The following is a 24,887-nucleotide window of genomic DNA, read 5'->3' as shown; positions in this document are numbered from 1 at the left end:
CTCAAATCCTTAACCCCCAAAAACTCTCTACCAGGTCCCAATCTCATAATTTCTGGCTTAACCCTATCAAAAACACCAAAATTTCTAGAAATGAATGTACTGTATGGGCCATATCAAACTTTGACCTATTTTTTGTTCCCCCACGTCTCTTCCGATGAAACAACCACGCTAAAAGACTCACGTAATTTATCGGAAACTGATCAACCATTGCCAGCAAGCAAAAAAATATCCAACCAGTTTACTTTATTGTCGCCCGAACCGCAACCAATCAAAGTATTTACCAAAACCCGATGAATAAAACTAAGCACGGGATCCCGAATATCCGAAGCCACATTCGATCCCGAAAACGAACAAATAGAAATTTTGTTCCAAAAAGTAGCCAACTCATCCTGACCGAAACTCACATCGTGCTTATTCATAAACGCACCCCGAAAACCCGTCACAAACCCCGGCTCTCTCACCTCCTCATCCGTATAAAAACCGGTTGCTACCGCAAACTGTGCGATAGTCAAATTGTACAACTGTCTTCCCAAAGAAAACGACACCGCATTTGACAGAGCAAAATTACCATCTTTGTATTTAAACGTGCTCAGAAACTCTAGTGTCAGCTCGTGGTATTGCGGTTCGTTTAAATCTAACATTGCCCTAGATTTTGGGCCCAATAACCCTTCAATCCTCTCTCTTTGACCAACCGAATCCACTAAATCCCAATTAATCGTCTTGAACGTGAGAAGATCCGAATTTATTAACTTACATAATTGATCATACTCTTGCGAATCAACGTCAAACTTAAGTAATGAACTTTTCTTAAGGGTTGGATCTCTTCTAAACATAATCGGTCCGGGTTGATACCCGATCACCCGAGTCCTCGGCTCCATGAAGATAACCGGTTCTGGCTCACCTCTCGGTCGCGCGACCGGACCTCGTTTTCGCTTCCCCGCTTCTTTTGACATCTAAACACATTTAAACAAACAAACAAACATGAGAGTAAGTAAATAAACTAAAAAGAATAAAAACAAAATATTTTTTAAGTTTCGGATTTTTTTTAATTAATTTTAAGTATAAAAATTGAAAATAAAATAAATTTGGAAGTCCGGGTTACAAAATATTTTAAACCGACTCATTTAGATGAAAAACAAGTAAGTGCGAGTGGTTTATATTTTTACTTAAAAAGCTAACGGAAAACCAATATTTTTAGGACTTTTACTAGCTTATAAATCCGAAAACATTCATACCGACTCAACAAACATCACCTCCTCCCGGCACTTTATGTATCCCAATTAAACCCAAGTTCCAACAACCCGCAAAATTGAGTTGAAAACGAGCGAAGAACCACACTTTTGGTAACTAGATATTGCATAAAATTGGTTTTACGGCTAGTTTTAAATACTAAAACTACAAAGTTCAACATCTCAAACCAAATTACAACGCTAGATACACTCGTTTAAACCCCAAACCGACAAACCTACCGCAACCAAAATTAAAGTTTCACCATATTCCAACTCGACCAACCGCACCCAAAAACTCAACGAAACTGCCATCCCATGCCAACCCGCACCCAAAAACTAACCTAAACAACTTACTTGAACAAAAACCGACAACAAAGTTTGTAAAACCTAAGCTAAAACTAACATTACAATGTACAAAAATTACAAGAAATCATACCTTATAATAGTGTAAATCCGGATGAACTTGCAAAAAATTGAAGAAATAAAGTGTGTGCAAGTGAGAGATTTAGTGAGGTTTAGGTTAAAATTGATGGTGGAATATGATATTAAGGTGATAGGAAAGTGATTAGGGGCTTTAATTTGAAGATTAATGGTGAAAAATTGATGGGTTTAGTGAAGAAGATGAAGGGGGATCGGCTAGGGTTCTTGGGGAGAAGAGGGATTTTAAAAATTATGAAGGAAATTGATATAAAGTGGTGTAAATATTTAAAAAAAATCAGGATATAGCTGGTTACCGACCACGTCGCGCGACCGGTCTGCTCCTAGGCGGCCGCGTAGCGCGGCGCGCTATGGTTGTACGTCTGTCTTGCTTGGCGCAGCGCGGAGGGGAAAAAAAAGCCCGTCGCGCGCGCGACGGGCACTGTTAACAGAAAGTTACTAACTTTTTTGAAGCCTATTTCGCCTTAGAAAAAATTTTAGAAAATTACCAACTCTTTGTTATACCCATTTTATGTTATTTTGACGTGTAAAACGTGCCTGTCATCCTTTAAATCCTCGTAAAACCTCTCGTTTTGTTGGTGATGATTTCTTGCAATGACTCGACGACGCAATAAAACTACAAAAAACTAATGTTAGTGACTCAAAGAAACGAAAATAAAGTAAAGTAAATTATACAAACTCTACACTTTAGTTTTCACTCAAGAACCCGTCGATGATTTAATTTGATGGATCGAGGGGAGTTTCCTCCACCTAGATTGACTCATCCGGCCCTCCAAGATAATGCTTTAGACGATGACCGTTCACTTTCCACGAAGTTCCATTGTCCGGATTCTCTTAACTCCACCGCTCCATACGGGAATACTTCTTTCACCAAATAAGGCCCCGTCCACTTGGATCTCAGCTTACCTGCAAATAACTTCAAACGAGAATTATATAATAATACTTTATCACCTTTCTTAAAGTCTTTACCTCCCATTAAACGTCGATCGTGCAATACTTTCGTCTTTTCCTTGATATCCAATGATCGAGAATACGCCGCATCACGAAGCTCCTCTAACTCATGAATTTGAAAATACCTCTTCCTTGCGGCCTCAGTAAGATCAACATTTACCGTCTTCAATACCCAAAACGCTCGATGCCCCAACTCAACGGGAAGATGACATGCTTTACCGTAAACTAACATAAATGGTGTAGTACCCAACGGTGTCTTGTACGCGGTTCTAAATGCCCATAGCGCATCATCCAATTTCTCCGACCAATCTTTCCGACTTATCCCAACCGTCTTCTCCAAAATTCTCTTCACCCCTCTATTAGCATTTTCGACTTGACTATTCGTTTGAGGATGGTAAGCGGTAGAGGTGCGATGAGTAACTCCATAACGAGCTAATGCTTTCTCCATGACGGAATTACAAAAATGGGTACCTCGATCACTAATAATTGCACATGGAGTTCCGAACCAAGTAAACAACTTCTTTAAAAATTTCACAACAACTCTAGCATCATTTGTGGCTAACGCTTGTGCTTCAACCCACTTTGAAACATAATCTATTGCTACCAAAATATACTTGTGACCACCGGAAACAGGAAACGGTCCCATAAAATCGATGCCCCAAACATCAAAAATTTCAAGAGTTTGTATGGGGTTTTGAGGCATCTCGTTTTTTGATGAAATATTTCTGGTGCGTTGACAAACGTCACAAGTCTTAACAAATTCCACTGCATCTTTTACAACCGAATGAACATGCTTCAGAATATTCAACCCTTCTTCTTTCGACACACATTTTCCAAGAATTTGGTCACCACCAATCTTAAAAAGAAAAGGATCATCCCAAACATACCGATTAACATTCCAGAAAAACTTCTTCTTTTGTTGAGTAGTCATCCCTTTAAACACAAGGCCCGTAGATAAGAAATTAGCAAAATCGGTGAACCATGGCAAACCTTGCTTTTTGGCCGTAACAAAATCAATCAACTCATGCGGGAATCTATCACCAATTTCTTCCTCGCGAATCTCTTCTCCCTTCGGATCTTCTAAACGAGAAAGATGATCCGCCGCAACATTCTCCGCCCCCTTCTTTTCTTTAATCTCAATATCAAACTCGGAAAGTAAAAGAATCCACCGTATGAGACGGGGCTTCGCGTCTTTATTGTGAAAGAGAAAACGCAAAGCTGCATGATAGGTAAAAACGGTGGTCTTTGAAAGTACGAGATAAGACCGGAATTTTTCAAATGCGAATACAACGGCTAAAAGTTCCTTCTCAGTGGCGGTGTAGTTCTTTTGGGCATCATTCAACGTCTTGCTCACATAATAAATAGGGTGAAAATGTTTCTCACGCCTTTGCCCCAAAACCGCTCCAACCGCATTATCGCTCGCACACACATGATCTCAAACGGTAAGTTCCAATCCGGTGACACGAGAATAGGAGCACTACTACAAAAAAAGTCAAAATTAGATACTAACCTTTTAGGGACTGATATATTAGTCTCGAATGCCTAGTATTTGGGACTAATTTATCAGTTACAAATACTATTGGAGACTGATTTTTTCGCAACTGATGTTAAAGACTGATAATCAATTGCTTACATTATTTGAGACTAAATTTTAGTCACAAATATTTAATGAAAAATAACATAAAAATTAGGTGACTAATCTTCAGTCTCTAACATGGAAGGAACGTATTAGAGACTGAAAATCAGTTCTTAATATTTCCAGCCCATATCATTTAAGGGACTAATATTCAGTATTTGATGTATTTTGTATATGGAAAGATCAAGGACTGATTCTTAGTCTCTATTTGTTGGGAGCAAATTCTACAATCTAAGGAAAATATTTGGGGCTAAGAATTAGTCTCAAAAATCATGTAATGTATCTTTTTTCTAGGACTGATTTTCAGTCTCTAAATATAGTTGTTGATGAAGTAATTTGGTACTAATATATAGTCTCTAATAACCGGCGGATATTAGGACCATTCTTTAGTCTTCCATACATCATCATCACTTCAATCATTTAGTGTCTACACTTTTAGGGACTGATATATTAGTCTCGAGTACCTAGTAATTTGGACTATGATTTTTTTGATTTCTAGTAGCACCAAAGATTATTTTAACTGTGCTAATGTGATTTTGAGGTGACGTCAGTTTAATATATTTCCATATTTGTTAAAATTAATAACTAACAAATTAAGATGTAATAATAATTACCGTGTAGCACTAAAAATGAAAAATCAGCCACACAATTTTCATAATTATTGCAAAAAAACTATAAGTTTTACAACGAAAAACACACTGGAGGTTGTAATGCGTAATAACTATAATGAATGGTTAGTTTGGACTGGTTTTTTATGAGACTACCAGTCACTACCATTATTTGAGACTAAATTTCAGATACAAATAAATATTGAAAATATTAGATTTTCAAACAACTCATTTTGGTAAATAGTTTTTCCTAGCACTATTTTGGATAAAAGCTCGTCAATAGTGGCTAAGTAGAATTGATGGCCAACTGGCATGCTTGTCAATAGTTAATTAGAATTAATGATTTTAAACTTTAGTCAATGATGATCGTTTGAGATTGTTAATAGTTTATTTGGGTTATTAATGGTTAATTGAGGCCATGTATGGATTAACAGGGTCAAAGATTACTAATTAGAGTTATTGATTGTATATTAGGGTTAATGATGGTCTATTAAGCCTTGATAGCCAATATTGATTTATTACAATCAATCAGGGCTATTATAACACTTAAGGCCCCATACAACTAATACAAATATGCATGACACATTATAAATTATTATGACAATCTACGTTGGTCAACAAAAGTCAACTAGAATAATCAACATAGTAAATTGAGAGTTGCATAATTAATCAGATTTTAACATTTTAAGACCTATATTATGTATGTTTATGAGTCATTCATGCTAATTCATGGTCATAATTTATCAAATCTAACATGCTATGATCCAACGCGATCAAATAACGACCATTATGCGTGGCTATGAGCCATTAATAATTGTTCATGGTCATAACTAATCAAATCTAACATGATAAGATATGATTTTATCTAATAATGCCATTATGCATGTCTATGAGCTATTATCTCTTAAGAGTCAACATAAGTGGTCGAGAGGGGACTTACTTTATTATAATTCATACGATACTTAAACAACGTGTAAACAATATATTTGTAGTAATTAGTTTTTGACACTGGTATTCTCAATTACATGTGGCAATCTTAACCTAATGCATTTCAAATGGGTCTGTTTGGGTTGATTTTTTTTCGGTCGGTTCATTTGTCGGGTTTTTATTTTTTTATTAGTTTTTTTTGAACAAGGACAGCGTAGGAACCATTTTAGTTTTTTACTTGTGTTTGTTTTTTATTAATATTTTAAGTTATGAATTTTTTTGGGATTTTTAATTTTAATAAAAAAATATTAAAATCCTTATAGAAAAATTCACCATTAATTATAAAAAAATCATGACCCAAAATATAAATTAAAAATTTTAAAAAGTAAGGAAAGTAAAATGTTTTCTCTGACCCGTTCGATCCGAACCGACCCGAAAATTTTTTTTCGACCTAGGCCCGAAATAAAAAATAAAAAAATGTTCTCTGCCATCGTTTAAAAAAAACCGACCCGAAACCCGTTTCGACCTAGGCCCGTCCTGACCCGGACTAGTTCCGACCCAAACCTGATAACCCTGACCCATTCGATCCGAACCAAAATAACTCTTTCATAATTGGTTCATTCTGACCCTAACTTGTTTCGTCTTTAACCCATTCCGACCCATGACTCGTTTCATTCCAACCCAACTCATTTGTCACCCCTACTTTTAATAGGATGACGATGACAATAATAACATAATTGTTTCAAAAAGCTTTTGTTATAAACGATGATTGTAAATTATTGTAATCATTAGACAATAAAAATAATAGTAATACATTCTACATATCAGATATAAACAAGTATATAATCAAAATTTTGAATGGAATAACCTTATCTATTTTAACATATTATTATTCACAATATCAACGCAACTCTAAACTATTCCAACTGATCATCAAGAAATACGGGATGTATACCCACGTTCCCTCCAAATTATTCGTCCCTCAATTACGCGCTCTCAAAATCGTCTGCCCTCAATTCCCCTCACTGCTTTGAACTCGTGCAACCGGCGCTCTCGAAGTCATTCGCGGACATATTTGAGGTACCAACTGAACTAATTTGAAGCTTTAAACAGTACATGCATCGGATAGTTTGAAAGTGGTTGGTAAACCCTAATTAGATTTTAGGTTTTTTTTAACATAATTAGTTATAATATGAAATTTTGATTTCCCTAAGATTGTTATTATTTGATATTTGTGATTATTATTTATGAATTTCCCGATTGTTATTATTTGATATTTTTTTATTATAATTTGTGAATTTCCCCCCTTTATACAAAAGTGTGTTTGTGAACTGGTTTGTGAAAATATGTGTATGTACTTGTGAAATTAGAATTTGTAAACTTGTGATTATTATTACTGTTGTGAATTAGTATGGATGAAAATCATAAATATGGATATGAATTATTAACAAATAATAATTAGAAACATCCAAATGAATAGGCACCTTGCAGTAAGTATGGCTTCATGTTTGTATCACCTTGCGGTAAGAGAACTAATTCATAGATATTACATTCTTTTTTATTTTGACTTGTAATGCTTTATAATGTATATAAGTATATATTCTCAGGTTAACTAACACTATCAATTTCTCTGCAGGATGTGGGTTTTTATTTTGGTGATGATGGCTACAGTTTGCACAAGAAAGAGATCTGAAGAAGAAGATTCCGAACAACGTACACTGCAGTCTTGCGTCGATGGAAGTGAATCTTAAAGAAGACCACGTTCAACACGTAAGCGCAATCGTCATTTGTCCAACACTCAAGCCACTCAAGCTACAGGTAAGTTTCAAAGAAACGTGTTTACGTGTTATGTATAGTCCACTATTTATATTTGCTTAATTAGTATAAAATTAGACTAACTAAAATGGGCAATTGGGGAATTATGTTGTTGGACTAAGTATTTATCTTTTATATATCTTGTGATCTTCCATGGAAAAATGGACGGGGCAGGTTCGGCACGGTAACGAGTCAGAATAGTTTTTGGTTCAAGATGGGATCAGGTTAAGACGGGTTTTGGGTAACAATGGTTCCATGACTAGGTTCGGGTCAGAAATATCCAATTGAAAACGTGTCAATTTTTGTTTGATCTAGAACGGGTTTTGAAGCTTCATTTTTCACTTTTGTTGCTTCGCTTGTAATCATTCATTGGCTGACATGTGTTCAAACCCGAGCTTGTTTGGGCCAAAAACCCTCTTTGTGCGTGCATACCAATGTTTGATGCATCTTAAAAATAATTACTTATTAAAATAAAAGATTTGGTCAACTAGTCATCCCAATGGACTTTCCTAACATGTTTTCACCAACACTATGAATAATTACTTGGAACCATTTAAAGACTTGGTCAAAAACAAATGTAAAAAATAAAGAAGAAAAAACCAAAAAGTAATAAAAGAAATTGGTAAAATCCAGTAAGTTGAGATGACCCTTTGGCTTAATGGTGGGTAGCCCAACCACTTAATGTCAAGGGAGAACACCAGCCACCTAATGTCAAGGTAGAGCACACTTAGTGTAAAATGATTAAATATGGCTTAGCTTTTGAAATAACATTGATTAACATGCAGATCAACCACCGGTAGATGAACCAAAAAGGCGTGGTCGAAGTATAAACCGTAGTGCTATAAATGCTTTGGAGAACCTGCCTAAAGGTTCTAAAATTTCTTTGACCATAGCTCCTGGTACAAAAAACTTCGTTGGGACTTCAGCCACACAATTCACAACTGAGTGTGGGATTGTAATCCGTAGTGTTTGCCCATTGAAGTACTAAATGGGATTTAGTACCACAAGATGTGAAAAATCAAATGTATGAAAAGATACAAGTAAGTTTTTTATATTTAATTATCTAGAAAATATTAAGATTTATATTAACATTTATATTATTAACATATGTGTTTAATGCAGGTAAGATTCAATTTGTTGCGAGAAAATAAAGTTTTTATGGAACATGTGGATTCTCAACTACATACCTAATGGAAACGCACACGACGTACTTTAAGTGACTACTGGAAGAGTAATGGAGGATACACTAATCCGGAACTAGCGAGATCAAAAATGAAACCCGGTTGTCGGAGTGAGGAAGATTGGAAAGATATGTGCGATTACTGGGAGTTAGAATCAACTCGGATATGTGTCATTTTTATATAATTCGAATGCTTACTTCTTAGATCCTTTATATAATATAGTTGTAGTAATAGTATGCTTTGATTGGGCTCTCGGATTGCGTTGTCGTGTCCCTGGATTGCTTAGCTCAAATACATATCATATTTTTTTTAGTTTGTGAGTTCTAACATGTATGGAGAATATTGCTTATATAGAAATACAATAAACAAATGGAAGTTAACCGAAGTAAACAAGTTATTACAAGTAGAGGAGGCTCCCGCTCAATAGCCAATCATGTATTCCAGATGGTAAGATTTAAACCTTACAAGTTACAGTTTTTTGGATCTATCAACACGGGATGCATTCGTTATTATTATGCTTTATATTATCGTAGACAAATCAAGAGACTCAAGTAGCACCTACCCCATTTGAAGTTTATTATAACTTGCATTTCAACGCTAAGAAAAAAGGATGGTTAAATGATCACGCATGTGCTAAATATGTAAGCTGCTTACTCTCTTTTACGATTCGATTTTGCTACCGTTCTGGTTTTCATGATTTTTTGGTCAAAATTTGAGCCTAACCGTTAGGAACGGTTTTTTTATATTGAAAACCAAAACCGAACAATTGGGAATCAAAACCACACTAAACCAAACCAAACCAAACCGTTACAACGATTCTATCAGGTTTGGCTTCACCGTTTGAGCTTTATCGGGCTTTCATAAGAAAATGCATAAGTCAAAAAATAAAAAAGCTATCCTAATATAAATAAAACAAACTATCTAAAATTGCATAAAATGATCGTATTGATATTTATAATACATAAACTTGTACACTGAATGCATACAAATATTTAAAACAAACAGAATGTCTTGATATGATCTCAATTAACATATATTGTTATATAAAATGAAAATGATTGTTGCTAACATTTGTTAATTCATTAATCTAAAAAATACATATAGCATAATAATATATAGAATTAGTTTAATTAAACAATAAAATAATTCTGAACAGATAAACATATGTAGTATAAAAAAATAGTAATTAAAATATACTCAAGATTTACGGTCCGGTCCAGTTTTATAAAGTTGGTTTTGAGTGTAAACCGTAAATTAAGCCCGCTCACAGTTTTAAATCGAACTGTAAACACCCCTAGTTATTATTAGCTTTAACTATTTGTTCGTATCATCTGTTTTTTTAGGAAAATATTCTTCGCCATAAAGACGAGGCAATGGATAAGTTAACTTCAGAAGGAACAACCATAACTGCTGATATGGAACGTGAGCTAGAGAAAAAAGCAATTAAAAGTGTGTGTGCTAAAAAGCAAACAATAAAATCTGCTTGGGAGATGGGTGTTGGACCGGTACTGAGGAAAAAGGATCACTGGATGATACCTGATTCGTCTCAACCACCTTCAGTTGAGACCGAAAATCTTCAAAATCAGGTTGTTGCACTTAAGGAGGAACTGAAACAAAACAAGGAGAAACTTAGACAAAGCAATGAGTTGTATGAAAGAATGTCAATGTTCATGAATTCAAAGTTTCCAGATTTTGAGAACGTGGTAGTTGCATCTGCAAGTAATGGAGGAAATGAATCAAGTGGACAACTCAATGAAAGCGATAGTGAAGACCTGTTCTAGCTATTGTGTTAGTTAAGACTTTCTTTATGGTTTATTTATTTACTATCGTTTTAATGTTTGGAAATACTGAACCAAGTTTTGTTTTTTTTATATCTATCATTGCAAAGTTATGATATTGTTGGTTTAACATTACAATGTTGTGATATTGAGGGTTAAATGAAAATATATGGAAATTAGTTTTAGTCCTAAAAGTAAATAAATTAGGACAGTGCAAGTACATATTATGGACTGAATAAGATTTTTTTGAAAACTATTTTTTAGTCTCTAAAATAACCAAATTAAATTTAAATACGTATCAAAGACTGATTTATAGTTACTGATGAACGTATTAGAGACTGGTTTTCAGAATCGGATTAAATGTATTGAAGACTGGTAAATTTCGTTATAAGAGACTGACTTTTAGTCTTAATAAAGATATATTTGTGACTAAAATGATAAAACATTTGAGATTAATTTTCAGTCACTAAAAACATATTAAGGACTGAAAAGACATGTTATTAGAGAACAATTTTTAGTTTCTAAAACACTTACTAAATATTGAAACTAGTCTCTAATACACCTTATTAGGGACTAGAATCTAGTCTCTAATACACCTTATTAGGGACTAAAAACTAGTCTCTAACACACTTTATTAGGGACTGAACTAGTATGGAGTCACAAATCTAGTAAAACGCATTAGAGATAAATAGACATGGCTTAGAAGATTGATCTTTAGTCTCTAAAGAAATGCATTTGGGACTGAAATATCAAACAACTAGAGACTGATTTTTGCTCTTGGAAGATAAGTATTGGAGACTGAAATGTTGCGGTACCATGGATCAGTTTAAGGACTGAATTTATGTGTATTGGACACTGAATGTCAGTTGTCGTTGATGCCATGCAAAGGGGACTGATTTTCAGTCACTAAAACTACTATCTGGGACTAGGAATAGGGGACTGACTGGGGACTGAAAAATCAGTCCTTGTTGACCATTAGGGACTGATTTGTGGGTATCAGTGACTGATTCTTTAGTCCTAGATGCCTATCTTTTTTGTAGTGACTTACAAGTTGATCTTTCAGAAACTTAAACGCCTTCAAACACTCTTCATCGAACACAAAAGGGACATCTTTCTCCAATAATTGGGTCATCGGGCGGGTAATCTTTGAAAAGTCTTTAATAAACCGCCGGTAGAAACCCGCATGACCAAGAAAACTTCTTATAGCTTTGACATTTGTTGGTGGAGGAAGTCTACTAATCGTGTCAATCTTTGTCCGATCCACCTCTATACCATCTCTTGAAATTTTATGACCCAAAATTATCCCTTCCGTCACCATAAAGTGACACTTTTCCCAATTCAACATCAACTTCGTTTCAATGCACCTCTTCAACATCCTCTCAAGATTACCCAAACAATGATCGAAAGAATTACCGTACACCGAAAAATCATCCATAAAAACCTCCATGGACGTCTCTATCATATCTTGAAAAATTGCCACCATACAGAGCTGAAAGGTAGCCGGAGCATTACACAACCCAAACGGCGTGCGATGATACGCATATGTACCATACGGACAAGTAAAGGTCGTTTTCTCTTGTTCTTCCGGTGCGATTGGAATTTGAAAATAACCTGAAAAACCATCAAGAAAACAATAAAATTGCTAACCTGCGAGACACTCCAACATTTGATCAATAAACGGCAACGGGAAATGGTCTTTGCGAGTAGCATCATTTAATCTCCGGTGATCAATACAAACCCTCCAACCGGTAACCGTACGCGAAGGGATGAGTTCATTCTTCTCGTTCTTGACAACCGTCATTCCCCCTTTCTTTGGAACAACTTGAGTCGAAATTACCCATGGAGAATCCGAAATCGGATAAATTACCCCGGCATCCAACAACTTAAGCACCTCTTTCTTGACAACTTCTTGCATATTTGGATTCAAACGCCTTTGGGATTGAACCACCGGTTTATACTCATCTTCCATCAAGATCCGGTGGGTATAGTAAGCGGGGCTAATACCTTGAATATCTGAAAGTCTCCATGCAATCGCCCCTCTGTTCATCTTCAACACTTCTATCAACTTTGACTTTTCTTCCTCACTCAACTTAGACGAAACAATAACGGGCAAATCTGAGCCCTCTTCAAGATACGCATACTCTAAATGTGACGGAAGAACCTTTAATTCCAATGGGGCCGGTTCTTCCGCTTCTTTTTCACAAATAATCTCACTAACCTCCATAATCTCCGCCAAACAAGGAACATCATCTACCATTTCTTCCTCAATATCCTCCATATCCGTCAAGTCGTCATCCAACTCCATCCCAACCAAATCGGTTCCATAAATATAATCAAGACACTTATCAAAACCCGGAATAAAAGAATTAAGAAAATATACCGAATGGCATGGACCATTAACATCATACTATCACCCGGGTGCTTCATCGACTTCGCAATATCATAAGTGACATTATCATCACCAACCCGAAGTGTGATCCGCCCCTCGAACACATCAATAAGAGCCTTAGCCGTTCTAAAAAACGGCCGACCGAGAATAATGGGGACTTTCTCATCGGCCTCCATATCAAGTACCACAAAATCAACATGAAATACAAACTTGTCAACTTTCACTAATAAATTCTCAATAATACCTCGTGGGTACTTAACCGAACGATCCGCCAATGACAACGACATACGAGTCGGTGTAAGCTCACCCAACTCCAACTTCTCAAACAACGAATACGGCATAAGATTAATACTCGCACCCAAATCCGCCAACGCTTGACTCATCATATCACTTCCGAACGTACACGGGATTGTAAACACACCCGGATCCGGTAACTTTTCCGGGACCCGGTTCAACACAACCATTGAACAATCCCCGCTAAGTGGAATAGACGAAACCTCTCCAAACCGATCTTTTCTCTTGAGTAAATCTTTTAGAAATTTCGCATACTTTGGCATATGTTGGAGAGCTTCAACAAATGGAAGATTTATCTTTAACTGTCGGAACATATCCAGAAAGTGCCCGTATTCCCTCGTGTACTTTTGATTCTTGAGACGAGCGGGATAAGGAACATGGGCAATATTAATTTCGGGTGGTGGCCGGAATTCAACCGGCTTTTTCTCAACTTGCGGCTCAATAATTGGTGTTTAACTTGTGACTTACCGGGAGCCTCCATTTCAATCTCTTCATTAACCACTTCCTCTTCTTCAACTCCAACTCTTTCTTTAACAACCTCGGGACCCAAAACTCTTCCGCTATGAGTAGTAATTGCTTTCAATTGAGTGGCTGGATCCGGCTGAGTAGAACCCGAAAACTGTCCTTGAGGCCTTTCATCGAGACGACGAGCAATATCCCCAACGGACCTTTGAAGGTCAAGTAAAGAGGATTTTTGATTTTTGAGGAGCAAATCGTATTCGACAAACTTTTTCTGTGTAATTTGATCCCTCTCAAATATTTGCTTCATTATGTCTTCTAGACGTCCCATTCCTCCAGTAGAATCCTGCACATTATTTTGAACATTAGTACCATTGTTATATTATTATTATTATTATTATTATTATTATTATTATTATTATTATTATTATTGTACTGACCTTGTCCTTGATTGTAAGAATTTTGATAGCCGGGTGGTGCGCCTAACGGACGCTAGTTGGAGTTATTCTGATTTGGGTTTTTGTAGGCGTTCCAATTTTGATTGTTGTTGAAATTATTGTTTGGAAACCTATTCTAACCACCCAGAAAATCGACTTGCTGATTCATCATCGGGCACTACAAAGTGCCATGTCCATCTCCACAAAATTCACACTTGTTCACCTTTGTCTTAAGTTCCTTCACCTCTCGGGTCAATGATTCCAAAGAAGAAGCCACAGTAATATCCAGATTAACCCGGTGTACACCTCGAGAAGATGAGGATGCACTGTTAACGGGAGTGGAATTCCCGTGTCGTGGCCCTTTGGCGAGGTCCGATTGAGCGCAGCTTTCAAACATCTCGTTACATTCAGTGACATTCTTCCTTGCCATTAAGTTACCACCAACAGCAGTGTCAAAACGAACTTGTGTTTCAAATGTCAGCCCGTTGTAAAATTTTTCCATGAGAGCCCATGGTGTAAGACCATTCTGTGAACAACGGGCAAGAAATTTCTGAAAACGCTCCCATGCATGGCAATATTGTTCATCTGGCTACATGTGAAACGAGTGAATTTGATCACGAAGAATAGCCGCTTTAGCCGGTGGGAAGTATCTCTTGATGAATGCAGAGCACAGTACTTCCCAAGTGGTGAATGTGCCAGGCGGCTGAGTATCGAGCCAAGTAGTTGCTTTACCTACAAGTGAAAAAGGAAAAATATGTAAGAAAATTGCATCTTCAGTAGCACCTTGCAAATTAAAAGTTTTCAAAACGCGGCAAAGTCGGTTAATATGAGCCGGTGCATCCTCGTCATCGTTCCCATGAAACTGATTAGTTTGAACGATATTGTTCATGACGTATGACGGGATCTGCCACGAGTTGGGGTTGTCGATCTCGGGGACAACGATGCATGACTGGTTTCCGGTTAAGCCATCGAAGGCTTGAGCAGCAATTGTTCTATTGTCGGCCATTTAAACTTGAATTCTAGGACTTTCAGGTGGTGAATTGGGTGAGGAAGACTTTGGTGTATAACTGGCTTCTGACAGTTGCTTCTCTGCTAACAAGCTAGCCTCGGTCTTCAACGGATAAAATTCCAGGTTTTCCAACGGTGGTCCTTGCGAACGAAGACGTGGCATAAACCTGAAAAAGGCAACAGACTAAGTAAATAGAATAAAAATAAAAACTAAAAAAATAAACTAAAATTTAATTAGACTCATACGACTCAAACGAAAGTAAAACAAATAGCACGTATGTAGTAAATAAGTCCAATTAAAGCAAATAACGTAATCGCTAAGTGCCCCGGCAACGGCGCCAAAAACTTGATGTGCTAAAAGTAGTCAAATAATTATTAACTAAAATTATACTAATCTAGACACTAAGTAATACACTAGACCCTTAAAATTAACTTAAACTACTAACTGACAAGTGAACCGATCGACTCTAGTACAGCTAAGTAAGTCCGGATATCGAACCCATGAGACTCTTTAAATTACGAAACTAGCAAACAAGACTCAACTACAAGACACGACTATTTATTAATAATATTTGAGAGGGAATTTAACAATAATAATTAAAACTTATTAATAACTAACTAATGATTACTTAACTATTAAACTAATATTAAACTAATTAAAACCTAACCCTAATTAATATAATAATAATAAAACATAATCATAACCTTAAACTTAACCTTAAACTTAATTAATTAATTAATAAACCTTTAACCTAGTTACTTTAACTAATAAACAATTAAACACTTAGGTTAACTCAGATGATAAAGATAACTACTCAGGCCAGAATCCCTAAAGTTACGGTTATTAATTAAATGGAAAACTAACGTTATGGAACTGAGATCATAAAATAGACCCTTGACAGAAAACCCGAACAGGACCCTTGAACTTCAAGAAGACGCCTATGGATTTCTAACAAGTTTTAATACTCGCCAGTTTTATATTAAACTTTTCCTTACGGTTATTTAATCGCTTATGTCTAAGTATCTTTTATGACGAAAACCTACCTTACAGCGCGGAATTCAAAGATAGCAAAGCAGACTCAATTAACTTAATAGACTAAGCTGACAACCAAACCTAGACGGACTCCTTACGAAGAACTAAATCTAGCAATCCTGACCAACGAAGATCTATCAATAGCCTATTACCTTACCGCTTTCTAGGCTGACAGTTCACTTTTATCTATTTAATTGATTTTATTGTTCCTATGATTTTAATGCATATTAATCACAAACATGTCAAGAACACATAGTAAGTGACCTAACAAAACCATATCCTATGAAACAATCAACAAGGGCAATGTGAAACAATAAATTCAAGTAAACAAAACCAAGAAATCAAACGCATCAATTAAATCAAACTCAACCATTTACTTAGAACATAAAATTCATAACAAAACAAAATCCAAATAAATCAAACCGAACTAAGGTTCATCACGACCTAGGTAGTTTATGGAATTTAGCCTAGCATCATAAAGTCTAAATCAAACAAAGTAATAAAAACTGAAAACATGGTGAAATAATAAAGAACGGAAGATTAAAGGCGATAAAACCCGTATTTCTAGCTCTTCACCGGATGTTCTCTTGCCTTCAAAATCACCACAAGACTCGTAAAATAGCTCCAGGGACTCTCTAATTCGTCTGGTGGCTTTCAGGTTATGTCAGGTTTAAGTTAAAGGTGTTTAAATACCCAAAACAAGGCCCAACATTAAGCAAAAACGAATTAAAAACCCATCAGTAACCCCTAGGCGCCGCGATATAGGGAACCCCTCCGCGCGGCGTAGCGTGCTCCACCAAGGGGGCCGGTCAGACCGGGGATCTCTGCTCTGGCTCCTTCCTGACGCGTTCCGGATCTCCGTTTCGGCTCGTTTAGCTCGTTTTTCGCCCTTTTTAGTCACGATCAAATCCCGGAACCTACAAAACATAAAAATGTTAGTAGTATACAAATCTCGACTAAAAACGAACAAAAACAATTAAAATATTAAATAAAATATAGAAGGGAAACATAAACATTTAGCATTATATCAGTTGCAACAAAAACCGAGTATAACAAGAATGCAGAGAATGCGATACTTTATGAATGTGTAGAAACATAATGTGCATTGAAGATATTAGCAGTTTGCGTGTTCTAGCAATCTATATTTTGGGGAGGTTCTTGTTTAACCGTGACAACAATATAAGGTAAGCTACCTGTGTGTTCTTGCAATTTGATGTTTATGAAAAACTTATTGTGGTACCAAGAGTTAAAAAGTTTCTGTTTGAACAAAAAATTTTCCTGCTAGTTTGTGCACAGGGTTTCAGTTTTATGTAGCCCGTATGATTTAGGAAAAGTAACATGAAGAAATATGATTCATTTGTGTTTTATATGTTTCATGGAAGATTGTTGCATTAAACATGCTGATGAAAGCAATCTCAATAGATGATCAAACAGTGCAGAGACATCGCACAACAATCTTAGAATGCGTTAAGGTAATTTTTCACTTATAAGTAGACCCGTTTTTGTTTTATATCTATTATACCATATGAGACTTACGTACTGTGATCATTTATTGTTCAGGATTCAGATGCTTCAGTTCGTAAAAGAGCTCTTGAACTTGTATATCTTCTGATGAATGAGAGCAATGTACAAGCTTTGACCAAAGAGTTAATTGATTATCTACAAGTAAGTGATGAAGACTTCAAGGGAGATCTTACTAATAAAATTTGCTCCATTGTTGAAAAGTAAGTTCAGTTTCTCATTCTTCATAACAATATCATCTTGTTTGAAACAATGTAGTTATTTTCTGTTCTCAGCAACTACGCAATCAGTTATCTAGATTGGATACCAAATATCTTATGCACTTCATCTTTACAAATGTTGCTTTAAAATTTTACTGGACAAGATTTGGTACATTGACTAGATGGTCAAAGTTCTCTCTGAGGTATGCATTATAGATTCACTCTAGTTTAACATGCGTCTAGTGAATTATTAATCTTGTGTTCTGTTGTTAGTAGGCTGGAAATCATGTATAGGATGAGGTATGGCATGCTCTTATTGTTGTGATAACCAATGCTTCTAACCTCCATGGATATACGGTACGTTCACTCTACATGGCAATCCAAAAATCAACTGATCTTATACAATAAATATATAAATACATATGTTTACTAGCATTATCTCTTCATACTTAGTTATGGACATTGATTTATAATATCCATTGCTTTTAAAAACAGGTAATACTTGTTCGTGAGGCTGTCTGGTGCATTGGAGAATATGGTGACAATGTTAGTTAACAATATTGGAATGCTTAATAAAGAGGACCCTATAACTGTGAGTTTGCTTCTTAAATATTCACAAGTATTTAACTTAATATGCCACTCTTTTCATAATATCATTGTTATGAACGGGTAACTGAGAATGCTGTAGTGGATGTTGTTGAAATTGCAATAAAACGCCACACATCGGATCTTACCACCCGAGCTATGTGTTTGATTGCTTTGCTGAAGTTGTCTTCCAGTTTCCTTTCTTGCTCTCAGTAGGTTATTTATTTGATCTTGAAAATCATGCTATGCAACTCAATTTTATGTAAATTCTAATAACGTTACCTTGTTATATTTTTAGGAGAAAAAGGATATTGTTACAAAATTTAAAGGAAGCCTTCTACTTGAACTACAACAGAGATCAGTTGAATTTGATTCCATAATTGAAAATCATCAGAATATAAGGTATGGACTTGTAATAACTTTAATTCTTTTAGTAAGACCTCAAAAAAGTGGTTTATAATAGTAATAATAGATTAATGTAACACGTGAAGGCTTACACTGGTTGAAAGGATGTCGATGCTTGATGAAGCAACTTTTAGTGGAAGAAAATCTGGATCTATTCTAGTGCAAGCTGTTTCAACTTCACTAACTACGAGTGGAGTTGCCACATCAGCAGCCACCCCGTTAGTAGACTTTCTTGATTTAGGATCAGATGAGCCAACACCTACTTCTTCAGGTGACAACTTTCTTCATGATCTTCTTGATGTTGGTACATCTTCCTTTTCATCAAAATCAGGTTAGAGCTTATAAAACAGAACTCGGTAGTTGAAAGCAGTTATAACTTACAATGTATGCTTGTTTTACATTTGTACTAGGTACAACCGTGGTTCAAAAGAGTGGCACTGATGTCCTGTCGGATTTACTGTCAATCGGGTCACCTGTTCCCGAAAACAGTTCATCTAAACCTGACAAATTATATTATTATTATTAATTTAAGATAACAAAACATCAGTTAGTCCGTTAGATAGTCTTTTATTGACAACGGCGCCACATGTACAAGCATCTTCCTCACTTATGATGGACTTGTTAGATGAATTTGGTCCCAGCCCTCCACCAACTAGTGAGTATTTGCTAATTTGTACTCAAAATATGTTTAAAAAGGAAGTTTTTTTAAAAAAGTTTTGTTAACCACCATTGTTTTATTACAGAAGACAATGGTCCTGCTTATCCATCGATAGTTGCTTTTGAGAGCAGTTTTTTCAGGTTAATGCTCAACTTTTTCAAACAACCTAAAAGTCCACAAACAACCAAAATTTAAGAAATCTTTACAAACAAGTCTTTTGATGTTTTTACAAACTTCATTTTCCAAACAGTAGTCCCAAAGTTAGTCTACATTAAAAGTGAATATTTATGTATTTTGTTATTTTCTTCAACATGAATATGTTTTCTAATATGACGTGTTTGGTTATGAATCCACAGTTTCTTCAGTTGCATTTAGAACCTGCTAGTGGTAATGCGCTTAACGGTTCAATAACTCAGAAGTTACGAATCGCAACAGTCAACATGCCAAGGTACTATTCACTTTTACAAAACTTGCATTTTTTTTTTGTTTTAGTTTTTATGGTCTCTGTGTAAATGTTGAATATTGTTTACTTCAGAAATCAATTGTCATGTGCATAAGAATAAGTTACAAGTTAAACAACAACGATGTGCTAGAGGTCGGACAAGTCGGTCACTTCCCTTGTGACCTATGAAGCGAAATTGGCAAATGGCATATATTTAAGTTACAATGAGGGACACCGATGGTAACAATCTGGATTCTTTTTAGTCAGAAACGAGTCGGTGTACATTAAAAAGGAAGCATGTGTTAACCAAATTTTTTGATATAGGAGGTGAAGTTTTAAATGTTTTGAAGTTGTGTTATGTAAGATAGGTGTATGGAGATCTTTAGGCTAAGGGATATACACCTCTTAACACCATTCTCCTCGTTCGTCACGTCTGCGCCACGTTTGCCCCCCTCCCCCCCCGCGCAATCATTCAACATCACCATTCAACCAAGGAATTACATCAATCTACTTATTCTCTACCATACTCCATTTTTACTTTTTTAATTTATATAATAGTCAAACATTAATAATTAAATTTAAACTTAAAACATTAGAAATAACATTATAAAATAAACTAAAACTTAAAAAATATATATATAGTCTTCATTGTCGGGAAGAACCAGAAGAGACCATATATGTTCGACCAAGTCCGAACGTAACGCGTCATGTGTATCTTGATTTTCCAAAGCCAATCGATTATATTCTCTTTGTGTTTCGTCAACTGGTTGATATTGGATGTTGTCTTCATCCTCGTTGTACTCGCACTTTGTAAGGCTACCGTTAGCCCTACTTTGGTGTTGGATTTACTCATAAACGCAGTTCTAAATATCATAGTTAATTAAAACTTTCGCGGAATAATATAAATTGTCAACCATCCATTACAAACATCCATAACTTGTCTTTTAAAAACATAACATAAAACATAGTATCAAAACATCATGACAAATCTTCAGATGCCAGCCTCTTCAGTCCTGCCATGTGTCCATCTCAAACCAGCTGTCTCAATCTGTTAACCTGCGTGCAAACTAAAATTCAGCTACGCTGAGTGAGTTCTAGTTAATCACATAACTTACTTTACATACACATATACGTGCCCGAAGGTACGCATTACATTCTTAACCTGTCCATCATTCTTTCATATACATTAATAACTAACCTTACATTATAAAGAGCATTCGCCCTACATACCTCGGATATTATTAGGGTCCGGTACCCTCCATCCTCGGATATTATTAGGGTCCGGTCACCCTTCATTCTCGGATATTATTAGGGTCCGGTACCCTCCATCCTCGGATATTATTAGGGTCCGGTAACCTTTCTTCCATACCTCCATAACATACTTTCTATATACATAATCGTAGGTTTCGCACATACATACATCATTCATTCTTTATCTTACAACATACATATAACATCAACCATTGTCTGGCAGTACATGCAATATCCGAAGATCGTTCACGTACCAACAAGCAATCATTCATACCATTCACATAAGACATATATGGCATGCACTTATCACTTAGGATAAATGTATTAACTAATCGAGTATGCACACAGCCCCGAAAAAATAACAAAGAATGGGGCTAGAAACTCACCTGAAGTTGGTTACGTTCACCGTTAATAGTTATTCCTTTCTTCAGTTTGGCACGGCTAACTGTATCATAATTACATGCATCAATTTACTATCACTATCATAATTACTCTTTGTAAATAAATCATTCTTTTATAGGCCAGGGACTGCTCTGTCATTCATCCAAACATCCAGTTCGTTATTCAGTCCGAATGGGGATTCTTAACGAATGAGCCCTCATAACGAACTGACTACTGTAGCGAATCAACCCATATAACGAACTGATCTGCGTAACGAATTGACCCCTATGACGAACTGATCTGGTCAACGAATGAACCCTATAACGAATGGGGTTCATTCGTCCCTCTCTTAACGAATGGCCTTAGCGAATGGCCTTAACGAATGGCCTTAACGAATGAGCTAGTTCGTCCTTATTTCCTTAACGAATTACATACTAGTTCGTCCGTATTTCCTTAACGAATTAGATGCTAATTCGCTATTTTTCCGCTAACGAATTAGGGTTAGGTCAGAGAATGCCAGAAACATTCTCTGACACCTTAACCTCGTACATATCTTTTCCGGCGCCGGAAAGCCGGAAAACCGCAAATCTCACCGGAAAAACGTATTTTCACCGTTTTACACCATTTTTCATCGTTTTTCGTCCCGTTCGATTTAGATCTGAGCTAGGGTGACCCCTAAGCTCATCTTAGGTTCGGTTTATACCTGATTCCACCCGAATCTCGTGACTTTAACGATGTAACGGTGTCGGCTCGTTGTTTCGTAACTAAATATAGCGGGTTTGGGTCCATACAACATCATACTAACATACCTTGGGTTGATGCTCGGGTTTCTTGGTGATTTCGGCTAGAGAGAGAAGAAGAACTAGAGAGAGATCTTAAGTGTGTGTTTTGGTGGTGTATGGAGTATGTGTGAAATGAATGATTAAATGGGTATTAATGGTTTATATAATTATGGTTCATGGGCTTAAGCCCATGATCTTTCCTTCTTTCTTTCATAACCCAAGTTTATAACACATATCCATTTACCCAACACTAGCCCAACTCATATTCTATTTATCTAAACCGATAACGACCCACTATAAAATAGACGAAATTTATTTTATTATTATAACCAAAAGTAGGATGTTACACACATCACACGTCCCTCGTCTCCAATAATCATGTTATGCAAAATACATATTGCATACATCATCCGTCTATTTTTTTGGCGTTCATGCTCGTGTCGGGTTGGCCACTACGTGTCACTTTCTTTTTATGACACCGAAACATCTTTCAATATCTTTTCTTTCCGCCTCTTGAGCTCCCTTAAATTTCTTTCATTTTCATTTTGTGGGAACATGAATGATTTCACAAACATGGACCACGACGGATATATCCCGTCACCAAGATAATACCCGTGCTTGCATTCGATTCCAGAAACATGAAAAGTTGACTCCGACATCGTACATCTAGTATGTTATTGTAAAACCCCGACTGATGGAGGACTGTTAAATCATTATTTGTACCGGAAACACCAAAGAAGACATGCCAAATCCATAATCTTGTGAAGCACTTGCTTGCAAGGATATAGTCGGGTGTTCATGATAATCTCGCATGTATTGACCGCGCCATGCATTTGGGCAGTTGCCCACTCCTACTGCATACAATCAATACTACCAAGCATACCGAGAAATCCATGTTTTGTTTCATGGAATTCATATAATTTTTGAATATCACTCTAAGTAGGGCTACGTAAATATTTGCTACATAACTTAATAGTATTTTTGGTAAACTTATAAACACTATTGCGTACCGTTCTTGTGGATATTTGAAGATACTCATCCAAAGCATCATGAATTTTGTCGTATGCCATATGTCGGATCCCGGCAGTGCACTATTGTAGTGGGGTAAAACCTCTTCTCCCTCTCACATTTGAATGTAACTCAAACCACTGATTTGTTCTCACTATATCGTCGACTAATATTTGAAATAGACGTTTACTCATTTGGAAGCGCCTCCTAAAATCTTCGCATGTGTAAGTTGCGTTTTCGGCAAAGTAGTCGGCTACAAAACGGTCGTGTGCCCCTTTACAATCTCGATTCAACCGAGATTTTCTTGTGAGAGGAGGCAATGTTTTGTCGTCACCATATAAAACATGTTCAATCGTAAACTCCATTGCATGTAGAAAAACATCAGTATCGTCGAACGAATAAGAATCATTCATTTTGAATTTTTGGATTGAAATTATATTGTTTTGGTTAAAATATGTAGAAATGGTTTGAGAATGGTTTAAATGGATTTTATAATATAATAAAATCAATATTTAAAAAAAAATGGACCTTGTCAACGGTCAAGAGAGGCAAAGAGTTTGTGTGACGTTATTGACCATGATCAGTGGGCTCAGGTCACGCGTAACCAATTTGGAGGTGGGGGGGGGGGGTCCAATGAGGCTGGTAGAGTGAGGAGTGTCATGTGGCTGTCACCTAGGACCAGTGAGGATTACCCACTGATGTATGTTAGAAGCCAAACACATTAGTGTAGCTTCTATGTATGCTTGTTTTACCCAATCCAATATTCCTTGTTACAACCCAATGGAAGTTTTCGATTTCTTTTACTTTATCACCGTCACAAATATTGATAAAACTTGTGTTACCATCACTCAAATTATTACAATGGTAGCTTAATGTGTGTCATTATAAAATATTACAACATAAAACCTAACTGAAGGGTTAATTGTATTCATGATCCAAACTATTTCATGAGTGAACATTTTGTCTTTGCGAGTGAACAGCTGAGACTGTGAGTGAACGACGGAGAAATACCAAAAACTCTGTTCCACCATTTTTTGCTATTCGATGTCTAATAGTGAAGTCAGTCTTGCCCAATTCTCTGGTTATGAAGATTTCTACTCAATCAAAGGTTCAGAATTCCCTTGATTATCGTTTGCTAACTTAATCATAATCAAGTATAAATAAAACTGTTGAAATTAGCAGAGCTCCGTGTGGGCTTTCTAGAAATAGGGGGTGGACATTATGGGTCAAACTAAAGAATCCCCCCCCCCCCCCACCACACCCCAAAAGTAAAATTCTTGATTGTGGCTATAGATTAATTCACCAAATGGATCGAGTTAAAGTGTACACAATAAATATTAGGTGAGTTGGAATATGATAAGATATGAACAACGGAACCATGATAGTACGAAACACTAAGTTTTTGTGTGAAATATAAGTTAAAACTATAAAATTGTTGAAGCTTTTTGTAACAGTGGAAACTGATTTAAAA

The 24,887-nt window shown here is 36.2% G+C and overlaps 1 pseudogene; it reads left to right on the top strand.

The window, feature by feature from the left end:
• The window catches only part of LOC143606362 (AP-1 complex subunit gamma-2-like), a 28,906-nt pseudogene extending 8,723 nt beyond the window's left edge, over positions 1-20,183 (top strand).
• The last annotated feature ends 4,704 nt before the right edge of the window (positions 20,184-24,887 follow it).

Source organism: Bidens hawaiensis, unplaced genomic scaffold, assembly GCF_021521415.1.
Source record: "Bidens hawaiensis isolate Kalapana, Puna unplaced genomic scaffold, B.hawaiensis_p1.1 tig00074508_1, whole genome shotgun sequence".
NCBI classification, from domain to species: Eukaryota; Viridiplantae; Streptophyta; class Magnoliopsida; order Asterales; family Asteraceae; genus Bidens; species Bidens hawaiensis.
This window is presented reverse-complemented; position numbering and strand designations above follow the sequence as displayed.